The sequence below is a fragment of the Propithecus coquereli genome, unplaced genomic scaffold, assembly GCF_000956105.1.
Source record: "Propithecus coquereli isolate 6110/MARCELLA unplaced genomic scaffold, Pcoq_1.0 Scaffold291, whole genome shotgun sequence".
In the NCBI taxonomy this organism is placed as follows: Eukaryota; Metazoa; Chordata; class Mammalia; order Primates; family Indriidae; genus Propithecus; species Propithecus coquereli.
Genome location: NW_012148519.1, coordinates 137,047 through 160,152, shown reverse-complemented (window position 1 = coordinate 160,152; position 23,106 = coordinate 137,047). Strand labels below are relative to the sequence as shown.

General features: G+C 48.2%; 1 pseudogene; it reads left to right on the top strand.

Moving 5' to 3' along the window:
• Positions 1–8,135: 8,135 nt before the first annotated feature.
• On the top strand, positions 8,136–22,571 carry LOC105813821 (annotated as a pseudogene).
• Positions 22,572–23,106: the final 535 nt, after the last annotated feature.

The window sequence follows — 23,106 nt, the reverse complement described above, 5'->3', positions numbered from 1 at the left end:
TGCCTTGGACTCCCAAAGTGCTGGGATTACAGTCATAAGCCACTGCTCCTGGCCTTGTTTATTAAATTGTGTAAAATATATATAACATAAAATTTACCATTTTAATTATTTTTAAGTGTACAGTTCAGTGGCATTAAGTACATTTACATTGTTGTACAGTTATTACCACCATCCATCTCCAGAACTTTTCTTCCTTGCAAAACAGAAACTCTGTACCCGTTAAACAATAACTCCCCATTTCCCCCTCCCCCTAGTACCCCCTGGCAACCACCATTCTACTTTCTGTCTCAATGAATTTGACTACTCTGTGCATCTCATGTGCATAGAGTAGTCAAATTCATATGAGTGGGATCATATACTATTTGTCTTTTGGTGACTGGCTCATTTCACTTAGTGTAATGCTGTCTAGGTTCGTTTGTGTCGTAGTGTGTGTCAGAATTTCTTTTTCAGGCTGAATAATATTCTACTGCATATATCTAGTACATTTGGTTTGTTTATTCATCCACTGATGGGCCCTTCTACCATTTGGCTATCATGAATGATGCTGCTATGAACATGGGTATACAAACATCTGTGTGTGTCCCTGCTTTCAGTTGTTTTGACTGTATACCCAGAAGTGGAATTGCTGTATCATATGGTAATTCTATTTTTAACTTTTTGAGGAATTGCCCTACATGTTTTATACCTACCAGCAGTGCACAAGGGTTCCAATTTCTCTAAATATTCAGCAGCACTTGTTATTTTTTGATAATAGCCATCCTAATGGGTGTGAAGTGCTATCTCATTGTAAGCCATATATTTTCTCCAGCATTTTTATGTTTGCAAATTGGGGGTGAGGTAGAGGGTGTCCACATTAGCTAAGACTGCTATGTGCTAGAACTGCCAGACCTATCTATTTTTAATGCAAATTATTTAACTAATTTGTCTATCTTTTGGAGACTATCCAACTTTTAAGTACATAAAAAATTCATGACAGTTCCCTTAAAAATAAAAAAGACTTTACCCTCAGATTGTTTCATAAATCTCCTGGTTTCAGTTAAAGTATCACGAGCCAAGCATTGCTATACCCTGTCTGCCACTTTCCTAACTGCTTGTTTCCAACCTATCTTTTTTACAGTCCTTTCCGTAACAATGTCTATTTCTTTGTGATCACTTTATTGGTGCCATCACTACTGTTTAATGTTTTGATCCTGTCTCATAGTCATACATTACTGCCCTCCCAGCCTCCCACAATACCACTGCCATCCCAGGGTTTTGGCTCTTGAACATAATTCAGTTTAATATCTCTCAGTATTAAGGCTTGTAACAATCCATTCACTCTTCCTTTACAGCTGCCTATATAATTGTCAGAGAGATCTAGGGGAACAAGGATATAATCATTAAGGACATCCCCAGTGACTCTGTAAATAGTCTTGCTTTCCTTATCCCATTCTAGATTGGGGTTTTTAAGATTATCAATGAGGAGTCGAGTGCCCTATGAAATAGATTTAATCCTCAATCATACTTTTCCTGGCCAAATGTTTATACTATATAGGCAAGGGATAGAGGTGGGAAACTAGAAGATCAGTGTTTTTTAGTTGGCTTTAGTGAAAAATAAAAATATGTTGCTAAGTGTTTTATGAAGACTGCCTTACAATATAGAGTTGATTGTGGATTCCTGACTGCCCTGCTCTTTATCAGCTATTTCATAAATATTAGTCCTTCTTTAAAGATAAAATTTGGGAACCTCAGTTAGGCCTTTGCTGAGGGATATTATGTTTAAGGACGTAGACAGAAGGGAAGTATCAGGGTGCTGGTATTTCCTTAGAACCAACAGATGGTAAGAATGGTTTTCCCACGGGCCTGACTTGCCACCTTCTCCATGCCCAGCAGAGCCCTTGACATTATAGGACTGAGCTGATGACAGTCACAATGAGCAATGACCACAGTCTCCTTCCTTCTGAGCCTTTCCCAACAGTTCTCGATTGCTTAGTCCAAGAATCAGCTGGCATAGCCCTATGTCTGCTTGCTGCCTGGGCCAGGACGAAGCCAAGTGTCTTGTTGGACAAATAGCCTGTGGACCTGAATCTGGCTCCTGCCCATGCCTTGGAGATAAATCTAGATGCAGAGGTTGAGTAACAGGTTTGGGCCATATGCTTGCCTGGCAGGTGCTTCACAAAAGTTCAAGATACGTAAGGCGAGGCTTTAAAAGCAGTGAACCTAAAAGGATCGTTCCCATTGTCTCTTTCTTCTGTAGCCCTGGAACTGCACACAAGGGCTAGTTTGTCACACGGTGTTTGTTAGCGGGGGTGCTGTTGATATGGGAGGCACCATTCATTGTGCTTATCCGTTTTATCCATTCTAGATGTTTCACATCCATGGCATCAGGCACTAAATGCCAGTAACACCCTTCATTCCTTGTGACAGCCAGAAATGCTTGTGCATTTCCAGATGTTCTCTGGAAGATGGCACCACTGAAGGAAACTTTAACTGTTTAAGAGTCTACCCACAGCCAGGCGCAGTAGCTCACGCCTGTAATCCTAGCACTCTGGGAGGCCGAGGCGAGTGGATCGTTTGAGCTCAGGAGTTCGAGACCAGGCTGAGCAAGAGCGAGACCCCGTCTCTACTAAAAATAGAAAGAAATTGGCCAAACAACTAAAAATAGAAAAAATTAGCCGGGCGTGGTGGTGCGTGCCTGTAGTCCCAGCTACTCGGGAGGCTGAGGCAGGAGGATCACTTGACCCCAGGAGTTTGAGGTTGCTGTGAGCTAAACCGACACCACGGCACTCTAGCCCAGGCAAGAGAGTGAGACTCTGTCTCAAAAAAAAAAAAAAGTTTACCTACGAGTATGTCATTGTTTGAATTACCTGGTTCTCTGTCTTCACTAGACCTTAGTCTCACAAGTACTCTTTTCTATCCTACATCCCAACCCAGATCGGAGAATATGACGGGCCATCTGTGGGGAGAACAGTGTTGGAAGTCCCCTCTGTTATGGAGCTGTCCCTGTGGAGTGGGGTCGTGTGGGCAGTGAAGCGTGTTTACGATCCCATAATGTGTGGGATCACATTCCATCTCTGCCATCTATTACTGTGTGACCTGGGGCCAGTTACTGAACCACAGTTTTCTCATCTATAAATGGGGATAATATTTTACTCATGTTCTAGGATTGTTGTGAGGACAAGCTAGCATGTATAAATTGCTTCGCATGATGCTTGGTCCATACTTTGTGCTTAAAAACTGTTTATCTACTATTATTTTTATTCATCAATTGTGAGCATCAGAGAAGGGTTGGACATGCAGGTTGTGACATAAATAGAGCAAAATCAACTGAGACAATAACTCTGCAAGCTTCTGGTTCTAAGTGGTAGAGGAGAAGTGTCAGCGCTGCTTTGGCTGAAGGGCCAGGATCGTGCTGCCTGGAGGCAGGTTGGAGAGCGTGCCAGAGGGGTGTGCCAAATGAGTGTTTGCTTTCCTGTTTCCCCCTTTGGCATTCTCTCAGTCTCTACCCCAGAACTGTGACTGATTAAACTTGTGTAGTTTTGAGGGGCCTAATGTTGCTGACAGGCCACAAGGCCTGGAACAAAAGCCATTTTCCTTATAGTGCAAGGAAAATATTTGTGTCTAAGCACTGCATGACATAAACTGAGAGCCCGTTTCTGTTACTTTATTATTACCAAATTAAACTTTCTAGAGATGCACGCTTAACCTTACACACATACGTGGGTAAGTTAAGGGAGTATGGTTTGAAGGTACCGAGAATGCCCTGACATTCAAACCTTCCTACCTCTGGTTGCTAAAATTGCAAGATTAACATTTAATTCTTTTGTATTGAGCATTATTTACTTTCTGGATTTTTGTTTTAAATGTAAGTGTCTAGAGAAGAGTTATAGCGGGCCCAACTCCTATCATCTGAAAGGCCTACTTGCAAGGTTGGTTCTTGGTTGGCATCTGGGAGCCTGGGTTCGGGAGTATTCCCACTACCCTAACTGATAAGAGTGTCTCACTTGTCTAAACTGTCATGCTCAATACCTGCTTTCCTTTTGGGAGTCTGGAATTTGGGTACTTATAAGGCATGGGGTTCCTGTGTGACCAGCCTCTAACGAAGATCCTGGGCACAGAGTCTCTGAGGAGCTTCCCTGGTTGGCCACATTTCACACATGTCATAATTTGTCACTGGGGGAATTAAGACCATCTTGTCTGACTCCCCTGAGAAAGGACTTTGGAAATTTGCACTTTCCTCTGGACTCATAACATGTGCCCTCCCCATTGCTGGTTTTGCTTTTTATCATTTCTCTGTAATAAACTATAGCCATGAGTGTAACTACATGCTGAGTTCTGAGTCTTCCAAGATCAAACCTGGGAGTGATCTTGGGGACCTCTGACACAGCAATTATTTCTTATATCATAAGAAAGGAAAACTATAGAACAATATCTGAGCAAAAATCCTCAATGAAATATTAGCAAACCAAATCCAACATTATATACAAAGGATTATACACTAAGACCAGGTGAGATTTATCGCAGGAATGCAAGTTGGTTTAATATTAAAAAATCAATTAGTGTGATACACCATATTAATAGAATAAAGGGCAAAAACTACACAATTGTCTCAATATATACACAAATTGTTCACAAAACTCACAATAAAAATTCAAACTTAGAGTAGAAGGAAACTTCCTTAGCCTGATAAAAGGCATCTACAAAAAAACCTACAGGAAATGTCCTACTTAAGGGGGAAAGCCTGAATGTGTTCCACCTCAGATCAGGAACGAAGTGAGAATGCCTACTGTCACCTCTTTGACATAGTACTAGAGGTTTTAGCTCGTGCCATCAGGCAAGAAAAGGAAATACAACTATTTGCAGACATGATCCCATCTCTAGAAAATTCTAAGAAATTTATAAATGCAAGTCTTCCCAAGAAAAGAGCACATTGCCAAGTTTGCATGAGAATGAGTTTATGGGACTTTCTTCTGGGGGGCCTGAAAGAGCCTGGCGACTCTCATTTCAGAGGCGAGGATATCAGGACTTGTATAGTGGTTTCTCAGTATCATCTGGGGCCCAGGCTCCTAATTTTTTTGTTCCATTTTCCTGAGCACATGATTTTCATCCTCAAAATTGCCTTCATGATCCATGATGTCTGTTGGAACTTCAGCCATCATAATTGACTTCTAGGCAGAGGACAGGAAAAAAGAAGGGCCCACCTCAGCGTCTCACTTTTTTTTTTTTTTTTGAGACAGAGTCTTGCTCTGTTGCCTAGGCTAGACTGCAGTGGTGTCATCATAACTCACTGCAACCTCAAACTCCTGGGCTCAAGTGATCCTCCTGCCTCGGCCTCCTGAGTTGTTGGGACTACAGGTGCGTACCACCATGCCTAGCTGATTTTTCTGTTTTTTTGTAGAGATAGGGGTCTTACTTTTGTTCAGGTTGGTCTTGAACTCCTGGCCTCAAGCAGTCCTCCCGCCTAGGCCTCTGAAAGTGCTAGGATTATAGGCGTGAGCACACGGTCTTCACTTCCTTTTAAGGAACTTTTCCAGAAGTCCCACACAATGATTTCCTCTTACATTTCATTAGCCAGGACTTAGCTCTACGGCTACACCTAATTGCAATAGAGCCTTTAAAATGTAGTCTTTAGTTAGGTGCATTGGCAATAAAACCAGGGTTCTTATGCTATGGAGGTAGGAAGAACGACACTGGATATGTAAAACAGTGTCGGCCACATCGACCCTGCTGAGCTGATGGAAGGGGTCAGTGATACAGTGCATGAAAAATGCCAAGCCCAGAGCAGGAGCTCATGAATGCTTCCCCTACCCCTGCCTGCCCCACTCCTGCTCGTGAGCTTCAGCCAAGAACAAGACAACTGTTCTTTATGGGGTTGTGTATAGGATGTAGGTGACAGGGGCACTCACCCAGGGATCCTTCCAAGGGCAGTGTCTTTCCCATGTTTGAATACTTAGCTCAATGCCTGCCACTAAAGAGGTGCCCATAAGTACCTTCTGGATGAATAAAAGAGCACGGGATTTGGAGCCAGGCAAACTTTGTATTTGAATCTTGTCATTCCCAAATAAGGTCACTTAACCTCTTGAGTCTCAGTGTCCTCATCTATAAAGTGGGGACGACAACACCTGCTCCATGGAGTTGCTGAAAGGATCAAACAGGAAGGTACTGTGTGAACTTCCCAAGCACCACCATTGAATTTCATGGGGAGAAAATAGTATGAAGGGCAAAATTTGTTCCCTGAGCTTCCCTCTTCACCCCTTGCTTGGCCTACTTCTCTTAGAGCCATCTCTGACCGGGGTCCTGTCCTGAGCATCCTATATAGCTAGGAGCACGGACTCTGAAGCCAGCCCACCTGGTGCAAATCCCAACTCTGCCACTTACCTGGCTGACTCTGAGTAAGTTACTTAACTGCTCTATGCCTCAGTTTCCTCATCTATGAAATGGGGGTCATAATGGTATCTACCTCACAGCATTATTGAGAAGATGAAGAGACTTACTCTAAAGTTTTAAGAACAGAATAACATTATTAAGAACAGAATAATATCATTTGACATCTTCCTTCTCTCTGCCTGCTTTGTCTACATTTTGTGTTCTTTTCCCCTTCCCACTGAAATTCACATCCTTTTGTCTCTTATGAATGATGGAGCATGACCTCCTGCCTCCCCATCCCACATCAGGGATGCCTCAGTGGATGACAGATGTTTGCCACCTCCATGTCCTCGCAGAACCTTAAGTGGCAGCAGAGCATGGGCTTGGGGCAGGGGTTGTTGCTGGGGCAGGGAAGGCTCCTGCCAGGAATGGTCTCCCGTATGCCCAGCTGCACCCATCGCCATGGCCTCAGGGGCCCTTCACCCACCTCTCCAGCCGCAGGACACCCTTCCCTCAGACCCTGCATGGCTTACTCCCTCAGCTGAGTCACACCTTCTTTTTTAAAAAATAGCCCTGCCTCCTGCCATGTTGTGTATCTTGTGCTTTTTTTTTTTTTTTTTTTTTTACAGACTACCTCAGTTAATAAAATTCTGGATTTGTTTATTGTTCATCTCCCCCGAAAACCAGAGTGGAAGATTCTCTCTATTCCAGCAGACTCCTCAGTGCCTTGAGCAATCCCTGGCACCTATGGGAGCTCGGGGAGCTTTTACTGATGGAGTGAATGGCTGGTTAAGTCTGACCCTGCCTTTTCCAGCCATGTTTCCCGTTTAGAGGGACAAGCAAAGACCCCAGGAAGTGGGGATGAACTCTGGGGTGAGATAGGGTCAGGGATGCTGGTTGTCAGCTGGTGGGCTTTAATGGCAAGGTTGAGATGCTGTGTGGGGACCCTGTCTCAGCTGACCCTACATTCTCCTCTCCTGGCCCCAGATGGTCTGCTCCAGTAATGAAAGATAGAGACGATCAGTTTTCGAAGCAACTTCATATACATTGTCTCCTCTTGATTCGCACAACTATCACAATTAACTCAGGGAGGCAGAGTTTACCTTACTCTAAGGGTGAATTTTGAGTTGACCACAGGTAAAACTGGCTTCGTGTGACTCAGACGCGGAAGTAGTGAGGCTCCTGGCCTCCAAGACCAGGGGACCTCTTTGGCAGGAGAGATTTGGTGGTTGCATTGCATGGACTTTGTGATGCTTTCATGCTGCAGGTTTACGATTCTCCAGAACTACCTTGCCCACGAAGATACCAAGGCTCAGAGACGTATGTGACGTGGTCAGGGTAGACATCTGGGGAGAGAGAGGATAAGATAGCCTAAAGCAAGGTCTGTGAAGGCCCTTCAGGCCCATTTGATTTGTGCAGAGCAGAGCAACTTGCCCTTCTGCCTCCTTCCTTTCCCACATGCTGGCACAGGGCAGAGAATCCAGGGTGTGTGGCTTTCTCATCCTCAGGGCAGGGGGCTGCCCAGGTACCATCCCTGGCCCAGAGCCTGTGTAGCGCCATCCTTCCTCCTCCCCCTCCCCAGCCTCCACATTTTGCTGCAGGCTATTAAGGGGCCCCATCTGTACCACCTCTCATTAATTAAAAATGCTACAAGCCATCTGTTTGAGGAAACCTCAGAGAGGGGCTGCCTGCTCGAGGCAGCATTCTCTCATACTTCTCAACTTGAATTGAAAACTGATTTTTAGAATAAAACCCAGACCCATAAACCCTCCTTGCTGCTGGTGGCCGTGATGGTGGAGGGTGAGCCTGGTGAGTCCATAGCCCACAGGGGCTCTGGAGTCAGGGATGGTGGTGGTGGCAGGATTTAGGGGGTTTTTGTTTTGGCCTTCTTGTTGGGTTGAGGCCCGGTGGCTGCGGTGGATGGAGGGGAGGAGCTGAGACACAGAAGCTGGCAGCTAGAGGACAAGGGCAGAGACGCAGAGGTGGCCCGGATTGGAGGAACACACCTTGGGTGTGGGGGAACCAGGGGCCCGAGTCCTAACTCTGCCGGGTATGGGACCGGGGTGGGGGAGTGGGTGGGGGTGGGGAAGAGGGCACTTCCCCAAGTCAGTGACTTCCTCTCCCTGTGATGCTGGAGTTGGGATGGGTCCCTGGCTCTCTGCAGTGGAATGGCTTAGTGACAGGGATACACTTGAGGGTCCAGGCCTCCCATGGAGGCCCCTCTGGGGAGCAGCCCAGACCCCTGGCCTCTCCCGTGGCTCTAACTGTGCTTCCCCCTGCTCTAGGTCCATTTTCCCATTGTCCTTCTCCTGCCTGTCTCCCTGGGAATATTTAAGAAGCTTTGAGGACACTGTCACTTATGAGATGAGGGCTGGATGGGGTGGAGATTTCTGCCAAGGCCTGGCCTCCAGACACTCTGTCTCATGGCTGGATTTCTTGGACACGGACAGGGATGCTCTTGACAGCTGAAAAGATGGCAGCTATTCTCCCCTTCTCTATACAAAAGGCCTCGGGGCTCACTAATGGCTTTTCAACTACCCCCTAGCAAGGCAGCACAGGAATTATCGTCCCCTTTCCCGATTTCTAGAGAAGGAAATTAACAGCCAGAAATAGAAAGTGACTTGCTCAAGGTCACACAGCAATTCGAGCCAGGGCTGCTGGCATGGAGGCCAGTTCTCTTTCTGCTCCGTTGCACTGCCTCTTCTGGTCCTGCCCTCCTCTGGGTCTTGCTGGAGCAGAAGGGACGGTGGAGGCAGGGCCAATGTACTCTGAACCCGGGATGCCATGCTGCCCCAGTCCGTGCCGGGCACTGGTTGCCTTTGATTTTCCCGAGCGTGCCTGGATTGCCAGCCAGAAGCAGCTAATCCATCTGTGTCCCTGTGCCCACTGCAGAGCCTCATAGAGGTCCTCTCTCATGTTCTGAGCGGAGAGGTGAGTGATGAGTGGATGAAGGAGAGAAGGAGGGAAGGAAGCCAGTCCCCTCTAAGGTGAGTCGTTCTGTCAGCCTCTAAGGCTCAGGAATCAGCCAGGAGAGGCTGTCTAACGAGTCTAGATTAGTTCAAGCTGCTCCGTTTGAAGAGGAGGCGCAGTGAGGAAGTGGCAGGCCCAAGGTCACAGCCCACTTTGGTGGAGCCAGCCCTGGAACCCAGGTGCCCTGATGCCTGCTCTGTCCTCTTGCCCTGGGCAAGGATCAAGGACAGGAGGGACAGGAGGATTTGAGCACTTAGGATGGGCTCCGCATCAAGTCACGCCAGCCTCTCCCCACCTAATCTCCCCACATCAATTTGCAGAACTTCCATTAATGGCGTCAGGAAATCTGCAAGCTGTTTAAAGCCAGGGCACTGGCAGTAACTGCCGGCAGAATGGCTACCTGGGGGGAGACAGACATTAACAGGATAATTAAAGATTAGCGTGGCTTTGGGCAGTTCAACAAAATTTACCTTTCTCAGCAGCTGGTTTTGGAAGAACCTTGAGTTGTGGAAGAGCTTTGCACTGTGCTCTCACAAAGGGCTGGGCCAGGTGGCTTTGCTGCCCCTCTCGTTAACACTCCGCTGTCCCCCAGGGGGCTGGGTCTTCTGGGGAGTGGAACAATGGAGCAGCAACTCAGCACCTTGTTTTGCCAGCTTGGGCAACGCCGACCCAAGGTAACACTGCAGAGCAGGGCTTCTCACACTCTGGTGGGCAGCCACCTTGCCTGGGCTCCTGATTCTGAAAGGCTGGGGTGGGGCCTGTGACTCTGCATTTCTAACGGATCCTTAGGCGACACCCATGCTGCAAGTTCTTAGACCACACAGTGAGTAGCAGAGCTGTAGAAGTCAGTCCAGATATGAGGACAGGAGCTGTGGCCCAAACATCAGTGAGCACAGGAAGACGAGGCCAGCCACCAGGCCGTCCACCAGTGTTCCACACCAGCCCCGTGGGGGCGCTTTCTTACATGCAAACTGTGGACCAGGGATTAAGACAGATGACTGAAATCTCCAACTGCCTCCAGCATTCAGTCCCCAGAAAATGGAGATAATAATAGTATCTACTTTATAGAACTGATGTGAGGATTAAATGAGATCATTTATTTAAAGCATTAGCTCTGAGCATGTAGGAAGTGCTCTACATCGGTATGAGGTTTATTCAGTCCTCAAAGACAGTTTTAATGCACAGGAAAAAATATTCAGAAGATCCTTTGGTTTTTGAAAGAAATGTTTAATTTATCAAAGTTATACCTTTTATAAAAATCTAGTTTTTCTTTACATTTTAAAATTTGGCATATAATTTTTCTTCTTATTTTTTTTTTTTGTATTTTTTGAGACAGAGTCTCGATCTGTTGCCTAGGCTAGAGTGCCATGGTGTCTTCTTCGCTTACAGCAACCTCAAACTCCTGGGCTCAGGCGATCCTCCTGCCTCAGCCTCCCAAGTAGCTGTGACTACAGGCTCGTGCCACCACACCTGGCGAATTTTATCTATTTTTTGTAGAGATGGGGTCTCGCTCTTTAATTTTTATTATTCTATTCATAAGTCTACCAAATTTTCGCAGTCATTTTTAAGGGGCTTTTGAATGGTGTTTGCTCCATTACAAAGTTAATCAAACATCTTTAAATATTTAAAATATTATTTCGTGAATTTAATATATTTCATTTTTAAGTACTATATTGTGTGACTGATAAATCTTTAAAAGTACTTAAGTAATTCTTACAAATCAAAGACAATCTTAAATGTATATAAATCGAATATGATTTTTTAAAACTTAAAATTACAGATCTAACTCAATTACTAAATTGTATTTTGGATTGGAATTAAAGGCTGACCTGTTACTCAAATAGGCCAAATTCTCAAACATGACAAGTACTTACAGTACCAAATGTGCCCAGACTCTTTCACATCTAAAAATATTCATCCTGTGGGTTTGAGAATCTCAAACATTTCTATATTTAAGGATGAAAGAGCCTTACCACTAAGAAGATAATTATACCTTCCCAAGTAGTTTTGGGGGTCACCTTCTGGATGGCTGAAGTTGCATAATAACCGGAGTTATTGGCCACGACTCTGCCTGGATTCTTACCAGTGGCGTTGATGGAACCCGCTGAGCTCTGTCTTCAGATGCCCTGTCGGCGACTCCGTAAAGTAAAGAAGGGGGTGTTCACACGCAGTCCACGCCCCAGTATTCCAGTCCCTTCCTTTCTCGATTCTTCAGTCCACTCACAGGAACTGGCCACCCCCACCTAGCCCACCACAGCGCAGGACTAGATTTTGCCTTTGTTGGTTTCTTGAGATATTTAAATATCCTCCTGTCTTCAGGCTCCAAAAGCCTTTGACTTGGAGGGGATACTGCAGTCCTGTTTGTATTTTCTCTTTCCTCGAGTCATCCTTCCCTAGATAGTACCATGCCATCCTTTGGAATTCTAGTTCTTTCTCAGGGTTTGGTTTAACTTTGTGATCACAACCATATGTGGACATGCTCTGATAAATAAATGCCAGAACTAATAATTACTATCACTGACATCTTAAAATGAAGGTGAGAGGACTCTCTGGAGACCCCTGGGACATAGGAGAATGCCACACAGTGACCTTCAGGCTCCTCAGGTCCCGGGTGCCTTTGCTTTTTCTCTGACCTTTATGGTGGATAGGAAAGAGCGTTGGCTCAGGGTCAGTTCAGAGACCTTGGGCAAGTAGCTTCACCTCTGTGAGACTCAATTTCCTCATCTGTATAATGGGAACTGTAGCATTTTAGTATTTCCCTGGACGGGGTTGTCAGGAGGAACTGATGGGGTGATAACATAGCATATAATACCCGACACATTGTTAGTGCTACAAAAAGTTATGTTCTTGTTCTTTCAATCCACTTTCAAAATAGCAGCTGAGTACACACACACACACACACACGCACACACACACAGATACTTCTCGACTTATGATGGGGCTATGCCCCGATAAACCCATCCTAAGTTGAAAATAATGTAAGTCAAAAATGTATTTGATATACGCAGCCTACCAAACATCATAGCTTAGCCTCGCCTACGTTAAACGTGCTTAGAACACTTACATTGGCCTGCAGTTGGGCAAAATCACCTAACACAAAGCCTATTTGATAATAAAGTATTGACTATTTCATGTGATTTATTCAATACTATACTGAAAGTGAAAAACAGAATGGTTCATTGCCGCTGCCAAGCATTGCGAGAGAGTATGGTATGGCAAATCGCTAGCCCAGGAAAAGTTTAAACTTCAAAATTTGAAGTACAGTTTCTACTGAACACACATCACTTCAGCACCATTGTAAAGTAGAGAAATTGTAAGTCAAACCATTGTAAGTGAGGGACTGTCTCTCTGTGTATCCACAAATCCATAATTGCAGGGCAAATACAAGCCGACAGAACAGGTGTCCCTTTCTGTGGCTGGGTGAGGATGGACTCACGACGTGTGTGGATCGGACAAGGTCTTGGGGGTGGCAGCTGCCTGGCCTAGGGAGCCATGGCCATCTGTCCACCAGCCCACCTTAACCCCATGCTGGGCCCCCTCCGCCCTCCCTGCCCCCCTGCAGCACCCTTCTCCTGGGGAACAGCATCTCTCGGGTCACAGAAAGAGCACAGGTTTTAGAGGCAGGCAAACCTGAGTTTGAATTCCAGCTCTGCCATTGACTGGCTGTGGAAACTCAGGCAAGACATTTACCCCCTGGGCCTCTCTTTCCCCATCTGCAGAATGGGTATAATAGAATAATCTCTGCTTCACAGGGGTGACGGGGAGAGCAAATGCGATGATGTGTACAACAGCACTTTGCAAATTGTAAAGCCCTGTAGGCATGTTCTCTGTAAGGACCATTGCAATATTAGAATGCCATTATGGAAATGACATTTTTCCTCCCCAGGTGACCTGCCTGGCAAATTTCTGAGAGGCAGCACAAATGCCTCATCTACAACAAAACCTTCCATAGCTGGAGCAAAGCCTTCCGGCAGAACATCCCTCTGGGAGTGTGTGCGGTGCTGGTTTACAGGTCAGCTCCCCACTATGTATTAATACATAGGTACCCTGGACTTTCTCATTGCTGTTTCCCCGATATGCCATCGGCCTGCTGGCACAGATGCCAGGCGAGTGCGAGGATGATTAACTCACTAAGGACATAGTAAAGCGAGCTCGCCTATCCCCCCCAAGAATTTCATCTCGGGCTATCTTCCCTCCAGGTTCCTCCTTCCTCCGGGGAGCCCACCTCCCGCCCACTGCCCCTCGCTGGCCGGCTCCCTCCCTCCTCATTTCATGCTCTGAACCGGATGCATAGCTCCCCTAGCTCCCACTCCCTGCCTGAAGGATTAAATGCAGGGATGAGAAATGTGTTTTCTTATTGTTTTAGGAAACCAAGCGGGGTGGGGGTGAGGGAGGAAGAAATTGAATCAGAGGCAACAATTTATCTTGTGCTAAAGGGCCTACAAGGATTCCGGGAAGCCTGGCACTCACTCACTGCACACCCATCCGCCAGTGGCGACCCCTCCTTTATTGGGGAGGTAATTAGCTGGGAGAGTTGGCAGTCCGCATGCGCCCACCCTCGTGTGGGAGGAGATGGCTTTGGATGGAATTCGATTCTGCTCAGGGAACTCTCATACAGTAGGAGCATGCAGGGGACCCCACTTCACGCTGGGTCGCAGCCTCATCTAAATTCCTCCCTGCCATCGCAGCCTTGGCCCAGGTTTCTCAGGCATAGAGGTGGCTGGGAGAGATGCAGTGGGAAGGACACAGGCAGACCTGGCTCTGCTATTGCTGGATGGGCCACCTTCAGCCTCTGTTTCCCTCTCTGGAAAAAGGGATAAGGATGGAGATGCATGACTCACAAGGGCTGGCTGGGTCCCATGACTTGGCCCATGGCCTGAGAGGCTCGAAAACCCAATTTTGTCCTTGCACTGAGAGAGGCCCTGCCTTTGGGGCTGACTCACATCGACAGATACCTGCAGGAGGCAGATGCACACAGCCAGAAGGCTGCCCTGTGCTTCATGCAGAGAAGTACAGCTGCCGGGAGGACGGAGTGCCCACCTTGGCCAGGCGATGCAACAGAGACCGAGGTCCAAATGTGGGCTCTGCCTCTTACCTGCTGTGTGAATCCTTGCAAGTTGGAGCCTCAGTTTTCTCTTCTGTACAATGGGAAGAATAACGATACCTGCTTGATAGGGCTGTTGGGTGGAATAATGAACTCTTGTATGTCAGGTGCTCAGTGCTGGCTGGCATTTAGCAAACACATCACACAATGTTAGCTGTTACTGTGATTATTAGTAACAATTAAGCAGGGTCTTAATTAAGCAGGGTTTTCACCCATCCCCTGGGTAGATTTGCCAAGAAAGGAGGAATGGTCCAATCTCCTTAGCCAAAATGCTCTCTCCCAGGGTGAGAGCTGGGATGGGCACCGTCAAGATTTGCTTCTGGGAAAGCCATCCTTTTCTGTCTCCATTGCTGACAAATGCCTGTCCACGTCAGACATATCACAATGACGGAGTTCCCACTTACTCAATTACAGAGATTCCCCTCCTCACTCCGTGGTCAGAGTCAGTCTCTGGGCTGGGTCCCCGATGATCACATTAAGTATAATAATGACACGAACAGTAGCACTTGTTGAACACTTACCACACACCCGGCCACTGTCCTAGGGGCTTTGCCTACATACATGATACAACAAGCTCTGGGGGCGGTTCTGTTGTTATCCCCATTTTATAGACAAGGAAATTGAGGCCCAGAGAGGGTAAGTAATGGCCCAACATGCTGCATTTGGTTAATTATGCCCACTGGCGTGGGATTTACTGTACAGCAATGCTGTCCTTGTACATATTGCACACGTGGAAAGATCCATGTCCTAGATAGAAGGGGAAGTGCTGTGGTCAGGTTTTGCCAAATTGCCCCCAACTATATGGGGGCAATAAATAAAATTGATTTTATCAATTTACATCCCTACCAGCAAAGTGTGAGACTTCCTGTTTCCTCAACAGAATGTTATCAAACAAAATTTTTAAAAAATGATAGATTAGAAGTCACAGGCGTCTGCTCCCCTTGCTAATGAGATTGAGCATCTTATATGTCTCAGAGCCACTCTTGTTTCCGTGTCTGAGAATCGTCCGATCATGTTCTTTAATCACTTTTTAAACTGGGTCTTTGGTATTTTCTCAATAAATTTCAGTTCTCCTTTAAGAAATTAGTACTTTTTCTGAAATATGAATTAAAGAGTGAACTTATCACTTGTCTTTTAATTTTGTTTATAATTTTTTTCAGGTTAAGTTAAACAATTTTATGTGGCTAAATGTATCCATCTTTTCTTTTCTTCTGGGTTTTGTGGTTTGTGTCCTACTTAGAAAGGTGTTTTGTTCACTTTAAGATTTATCTCTTTTTTAGTACACTTATGGTTTCATTGTTTATATTTAAATTTGAGATCCATCTGGAATTTATTTTGGTGTATGGAGTGAGGTAAAGATCTAACTTAAAATTTTTTCCCAGATGGCTAGTTCCTCAAATACAAGGAGACAAAAGCCTGGAGAGAGGCTGTGACTTGTAGGGGTTCACTCAGATCCTGGGACCCTCAGGAATCCTGGATGACCCTGAGCAGTGAGAGGCTGCAGGAATCGGACAGGTCCGCAAAATGATTTCCCAGGACCCAGCAAAGGGACAAGCAATTGCTCCAGGAGTTTCCCTGGCTGCGGAGGGGGGAAGGCAAATGATGAGTCTCCAGCGTATTAAACATCTGTAGAGCGTAATAATGGTTAACAGTTCCTGAGCACTGACTGCGGTGTTCTCAGTGCCTTACAGGTACTAACTCACTTAGCCCGCACAACGCCACTAGGAACTATTACTATCTTGCGTTTCAGAACCAGGTTTGGACAGAAGTGCCTTGCCCAGGCTCTCGCTGTGGAGGGGGTGCTGCTTGGTTCTACTGCCTCTCATAGAAGGTGAGCAACAGACCGGAGCTTCTCAGCAGGTGTGGTGGGGCGGGCTGAGCGATGAAGGCCCTGTCCTCCCGCTGGGGCATGTCTGAATCTCCTGGGGCAGGGACGATTTAGCAGGTGACAAAGCACATTCAGTGTCATGACCTTTGGAAATGAATCTTCCCTTTGGAAAACAGAATTTTGTTTTGGAAGACAAACAAAAAAATACGCTCTATGTTTTCCATAATACAGACCACAGCCTTAGGGGGTATGAGATTTTAATGTCACCCCTGTGTATTCGTCAGCATTCTTCAGAGGGACGAACCATTAGGGTGTGTGTGTGTGTGTGTTGTGTTTAAATTTATTATCAGGAATTGGCTCATGCAATTCTGGAGGCAAGTCCCGAGATCTACAGGGTGAATCCAAAAGCTGGAGGCCCAGGAGAGCTGAAGGTGTAGTTCTAGCCTGAGTCTGAAGGCCTAAGAAGCGGGGGAGGCCATGGTGTAGTCTTCACCTGAAGCCTGGCAGGCTGGAGACCCAGGAACAGCCAGTGTTTCCTTGGAGTTCAAAGGCAGGAGAAAGAAAGACAGCCATGTCCCAATTCAAAGGCAGCCAGGCAGGAAGGATTCTCTCTTGCTCGGGAGAGGGTCAACCTCTTGTTCTACTCAGGCCTTCAACTGACCAGATGAGGCCCCTCCACATTAGGGAGGGCAATCTGCTTTGCTCAGTCTGCTGATTTAAATGTTGGTCTCATCCAAAAATGCCCTCACAGAACCACCCAGTATAATGTTTGATCACATATCTGGGCATCCTGTGGCCCAGTCAAGTTGATACAGAAAATTAACCATCATACTCTGTTTAAGGGGCATAGATATAAAAAAAACAGATTAAGAAACATTGTTCCAGTCTATTCAATTTGCAGACGAGAAAACTGAGATCTAAAGAGGTGCCCGAGGTCATAGGTGGTGGCTGGGAAGAATTTGAGCTTTGGTGTCAGGGAAGTTCGAATTCAATGTTATGTGCTACTAACTGTGTGACTTTGGTCCAGCCCCACCGCCCCTCTCAGGCATGTTCCCTCAGGTAAAATGGGGAGAAGATCACTCAACTCTCAGGGTGGTGCAAGGAGTGGGGTTTTCGAAGGGATGAGACCGTCGCAGCTTGTGCAGCAGAGTGGGCTCTGTTGTTGTCATTATTGTTTGTGACAGGGGGAGCTGGTCTTGGAAGCTGGTCATTGCTGGTGCTCTGCCTGACCTCGGCAGACAGGTGTGGCTGTTTCTCTTTTCTGCCTCCTGCACTGCTCTGTCTCCCCCCGACCCAGTCTCACCCCTACCCCTAGAGCACAGATGGGGTGGGCGCCGCCTCTGCAGGGGAGTGGGTGGGAAAGGAGCACCCTGCCCAGAGGAGGCGGGAATCCTGCCTGCTTGGGAGCTGTTTGGGAGCTGCAGCTCCTGTTTGGAAATACAAATTGCAGCAAATTTGTTGTCTCTGGAGAGAAATTGCATTTGGCAATTTCAATGTTTTTTGCGCTTTGATGCTCTTGTCTGTTCCAGGGGAGGGGGAGTAAGCAGAGGGAATCGCACTGGGCCTCAGCAAGGGAAAGTGGAGCCGGAAAAACAACCGACCTAGGGGCTGAGAAAGGCTCTCCCCCAGTCCTGGTGGGGTGGGTCTGTCCTGTCCTGTCCTTCTGCCTTGGTCGTGGCTGGGGGCAGGCCTGAGCATGGGGCTGTGTTCATAGAAACATCACCAGACTCAGACCTGGGGGCTGTCACTGTCCCTCACTGGTGGCCTTGCCCACGGGTGCAGCTTGGGCAGAGAACGCAGTGAAATAATGCATCAGGCTGGAAAGGCTCAAGCCCGGTGGTTTAGGCTTCCTTCGGCTGGTAGAGAAGGGTAGCTAGCGAACACTTCCATAACAGCGCTTGCGCGATGCCTTACGTCTACAACTCATTTTGTCCCCACAGCAACTCTTTGAGGATTATTGCCCCCATTTTATACATGGGAAATCAGAGGCACAGAGAGGTTAAGTGACTGGCCTATGATCACACAGGAAGTTGGTGCAGGAACTCAAACCTCTTGACTCTTAGTCCCAGATTTGTCCCTAAGTCTCATCTGTGAGGTCAGTTGTGTGCCGACCCTCAAGACCAGGTGTGAGGGAAAGCATGGTGGGAAGGTAACCAGGGGGTCCTGAGTCAAAGAGAATTGTTGGGGTCCATCCTGTTAATCCTGGGGACTTCTCGGAGCAGCTAGAACAATCGGTGAGGTTTAGCCGGGTTGGTATGGGGCACCCCAGGCGTGTGACCCTGCACAGCAAAGGCAGGGAAGCCGGACTGGGATGGTGAGGCAGAGGGGCCCTGGGCAGCTCAGCGGCCTGCGAGGTTTGTGTGAGGAGGAAGGGGAAGGGGCATCCGTGGGCAGAACGCTAGCACCGGGGTTTGGTGCAGACATTTCTGAGGCCCCGCCTTCACGGCGGGCCCTGTGCGGGTGCTGGGGCTGCAAAAATGAACTGCCCTGGGGTTGCTCAGTCTTTACAAGACAGACTTGTAAGCTGAAGGTGCCAGGGGCCCTGGGAGCACAGAGGAAGGGCATGTAGCCCAGGCGGGGGGCAGAGGGATGGCTAAGGAAGGCTTCCTGGGAGAGGGCACTTCTGGGCTGGGGCATCATGAGAAGCAGCTGTTCCACCAGAGGTCCTCAAGTTTGCTTGGTACAATCTCCTGGAGGGGCTTTCGAAAAATATTGACGCTGGGGCCACCCAGTCCCATTGAACTGGAACCTCCCCTGCTGACCCTAATGTGGGAACTGCTGAGTTAGAGAATGGGGAGCAGGCATTCCAGGCTGGTGGGGCAGGAGGAGGGAGCTGAGACAAGGGATGGCATGAAGGTGGCCAAGAGGATGGTGTGCTCAGGCCTGCAGGCCAGACCTCAGGGGCCGTGCAGCGGTGCACAGATGGATGAAGCAGGAAGAGCTAAGAGGGCTGCAGAGTGGGGGCGCTCAGGCACACCCCGCAAGCCAGGTCCCAGCTGTCCTGGGCAGCAACCTTCCATGTGGGCAGCCCACCCCATGTCCCGTACCCGTCCTGGGGTGCTAGCCACCTTGGTAAGGGGCACAGATTCAGCTAATACTTCTTTTCCCATCACTGCCTCTCCATGGAGCCCTCAGCCATGCTGCCAGCTGTGTGCAGAGCCCATTGCTTGGAACAGCGCTGGATCAGCCATAAAGAGCCCACGGTACTCAGAGGTGGCTCAGGGCTGCCAGGAAGGCATGGAGGCCTCATGGGGTAGGTGGGGCGTGTCTAATGGCCTGTCAAAGACCCTGGGGCTTGGTGGAAGCTTGGAGGGGCCCAGTGACTCTCCATGGCAGCCCAGAGCCCAGGCTGCAGGAGGCAGAAGCAGGAGCCCCAGGGGAGGGAGAGGACCCGAGTCGACTGCTATGTGCCCTGGTCCAGGCAGGGGCTTTTCATGTGGCAGCGGCCCTGTGGGTGCTGGGCTTGCTGCTAAGGCCTGCCTTTGAGCAGACTTTGTCTTACGGGCTCCTGGCACCAGCCCTGACGTTACAGTGCCCTGGGGTCAGGCAGATCTGAGGCCCGTCCTAGGGCTGTGGCAATATGCTCTCTGACCGTGGGCAAAGGGCTTCTCTCCTCTGGGCTTCGGCTGCTTTATTGGTAAAATGGAGCTCGCAGTCCTGGGAGCCTCACAGGGTTTCAGGTGGAAACAGCACGTCTGAAATGCTCAGCACGCAGCTCAGGCTCAGCAAACGATTCCTCTTCCATTCTTTTCTCTGCTCGCTGTTGGCTTTCCCCAAACATTGGTCCCTGGGATTAAAGAACTCTGGGTTTTTACAGCTGTGTCTTCTTTAAAGCGATCTCAGATGGCTCTGAGCAGCCACTGTCCCTTTTCCCTTCTCCGGGGAGGGTTGTGGCCCCTTCCTACGCCCTGGTCCTGCCCAGCCCAAGCCAGCTGCCCTCTTTTCCACACAGAACACCCTGCGTCTGCACACCCGAGCGCATTGTCATCCAGGCTCCCAACAATGCCTCCCATGGTTCTCCTGGCCCTGGACCACGCGTGAGGTGTGGATTTCCAGGCAAGAACCATGGGTACTCTTGGTGATTTCTGAAGGATTTGGGAGAGATGCTTGTTGCTAGGTGACCAGCAAGGGCCGGGTGGGAGAGGTGAAGCAGGACTGAGGTGGAAAACCCCGTCCCTTTTTGTGTTAGTTTCTGGGTGAGTTCCTGCCCCCGGAGGGTCCTGTTCTGCACCCCCTTCTCCCTTTTCCTTGTCTCCCCTCTTCAGTGCCGTCGAGACCAGGTGTGTGCAGGGATGAGACGAAGTCCCAGGTTGTTGGCTTGAGGTTTTTATTTTCTTCCCTTTCACTACTATTTGCAGTACACGTGTGTGAGAGTGGGCTTGTTTGTGCATGTGCACATGTGTGTGTGTGAGCACGTGCATGTGTGTGAGTATAAGAAGACAGCTCACAGAGGGGTGGCCGTGCTGACTGCTCCCCCATGTTGCATGCCAGGCACGAGCTATGTCACTTTGTCCTTTTACGTAACTCATTTCCATCCTCTCCCTGCATGCTCACAGCCACCTGGGAGGTAAGCAATCATGTCCCCTTTACAGACGTAAAACCTACAGAGGTTACGTAAAACCTCTGTTTTAGCTCAGAGAGCTAAAGGGAGCTTGTCTGAGGCGCCCCAGCCGGGAAGTGGGAGCTTGGGGTTTGAACTCAGGTTGGCCTGTGCACTTCAGCACTGAGGACTGCCTGTGGAGGCAGGGGCTCCCTCGCTGGGTGAAGCCATTCCCATCACAGGAGAAAGGTGGGTGCAGGGCCAGTGCCCTGGCCTAAGACTCAGTAGCCTGAGGTCTGGTCTCAAGTTTGTCTCGATGACGCTCTCTTTGACCCTAGCCAGGCCTCATCTTCTCTGGGCCTCACTGTCCTAACCTGTGCATGGTCTGTTGAGCTGATGCCCCATGGTTTTTCCCAGGAAGGGATGCAAGTCCCCAGCCATAGCCTGACTCCTATAGACATGGGGGCTCCAAAGGACCTCCCTAGCCAAGGGCAGGCCAGCTCTGGGGGTCCCCCAAAGAGCCAGGATGAAGTCCACTCCTCCTGTCCACTTGGTGGTTCCTGGGCTCAAGCAGACAGATTACAGTGTGGTTGACACAGGGGTCTCAGAGCTGGAGCTTGGGGCGAGTCCCACACTCTGGTGAGGTGTCTGAGATGCAGACAGGGAGCTGACTTGTCTGCATGACACCAGCTGAGCCAGTGGTCCCCATCATCGATCCGGGGGATGCCTCTGGCTCCTCCTGATGAGGGGTCAGGGGCTCTGACCCTGGAATGCAAGACCTGAACCATGATGAATTTGGCTGCTTGGATGGGGGAATCTCCACATTGGAGAAGCCAGCAGGAAATCCCCCAGCTGGCTGCAGAATTCCCTCTGCAATGTTGGGGTTCCCTGCTCTGGATGGCATCTGGTTACCAATGACTCTGACTGAGCACAGACCTACTGTGTGTCAGGAGCTTCACACACAATCCAAGAATCATTGCATAAATGGGCTGAGATAGGTTTGGAACTCAGTCAAATCCACCCCTAGAAGGGGTGCTTTCGAATGTGTGTGGAGCGCTGCATGTGTGCCTGGCTTTGTGGTGTCTGCCAGGCTTGTGTTAAAACCTTCAGAAGCAATATCCCATTTAAATCTTTAAAAACACCAAATGAGGAAGATGCAGCCTCTGAGTCTCTGGGAAGCTTCTGTTGGGTCAGTGGCATGAAGCACCCACCGTGGCATTGCCTGGCCCCTGGTGCACCTGGCCTGTGGCAGAGCTCATGCCCCTGTCTCCTGGCTGGTTCTAGGGTCCAGGCACCACCATGTGCCCTGGGTGGACGGTGTCAGGAGGCACATGCCGTACTTCTGCCAGGGACAAGGGTGCAGGGCTTTGGCCATGGCTCCAAGCAGCTGGGCATCCCCATAGCCAACTTTCCTGAATGAGTAGCAGATAATCTTCCAGTTGACGTATCCACTGGCATTTATTGTGGTTGGGCCAGTGTTGGAAGTGGAGATGTCTGTAAGGTGGTGGTAAATATAGGTTGGAACCCATGCTACAAGGATACGAAAAAGTCTGTGGAAACTCGTACCGTGCAAACCTTCAGAGGACTTCCATGGGCAAATCCTCACTGTGGCCCTTGTTGGCTACCTCAGACCACACAAGAGCTTTGTTTAGAGTCACTTATTCCAGTGACTCAAGGTGGTATTGAGGTAGCTAAGAAATGACTAGATTTTATCAGAACATTTGAAATTCAAAGAAGGCAATTTCTTCCAGGTTCCTAAAAACAAAATAATGAATGGCCACTGATGAAAAATCATCTTATTTATTCATTCACTGTTTTCTAGTATTTCACGTTTATAACTGTCCAGTCTCATCTTGGTTGTATTTTAAAAATCAAACATTTTCCTACAGCTGTGAATTAGTTTAAATAGTACAAGAGAGTTGCCTTAACTGTTAAATGAAACCCATCATGTTCTATCACTAAAAAGATTCACTTAAAAATCAAGATTTTAAAAAAGTAACATGTTGATTAAAATATACCACTAAAAAGGTATTACATGAATTATGATGGAAATGAAATCTATATAAATGTAGGTAAAAAAGCAAGTCTCTAGTTGGAGATGAGCACTGGTAAAATATCAGCATGTATGTACTTGTATATCATACACGGCTAAGCAGAGAGGGCTTATAAAAGTAAATGTGTTGGCCGGGCGCGGTGGCTCATGCCTGTAATCCTAGCACTCTGGGAGGCCGAGGCGGGTGGATCATTTGAGCTCAGGAGTTCGAGACCAGCCTGAGCAAGAGCGAGACCCCGTCTCTACTAAAAATGAAAGAAATTACT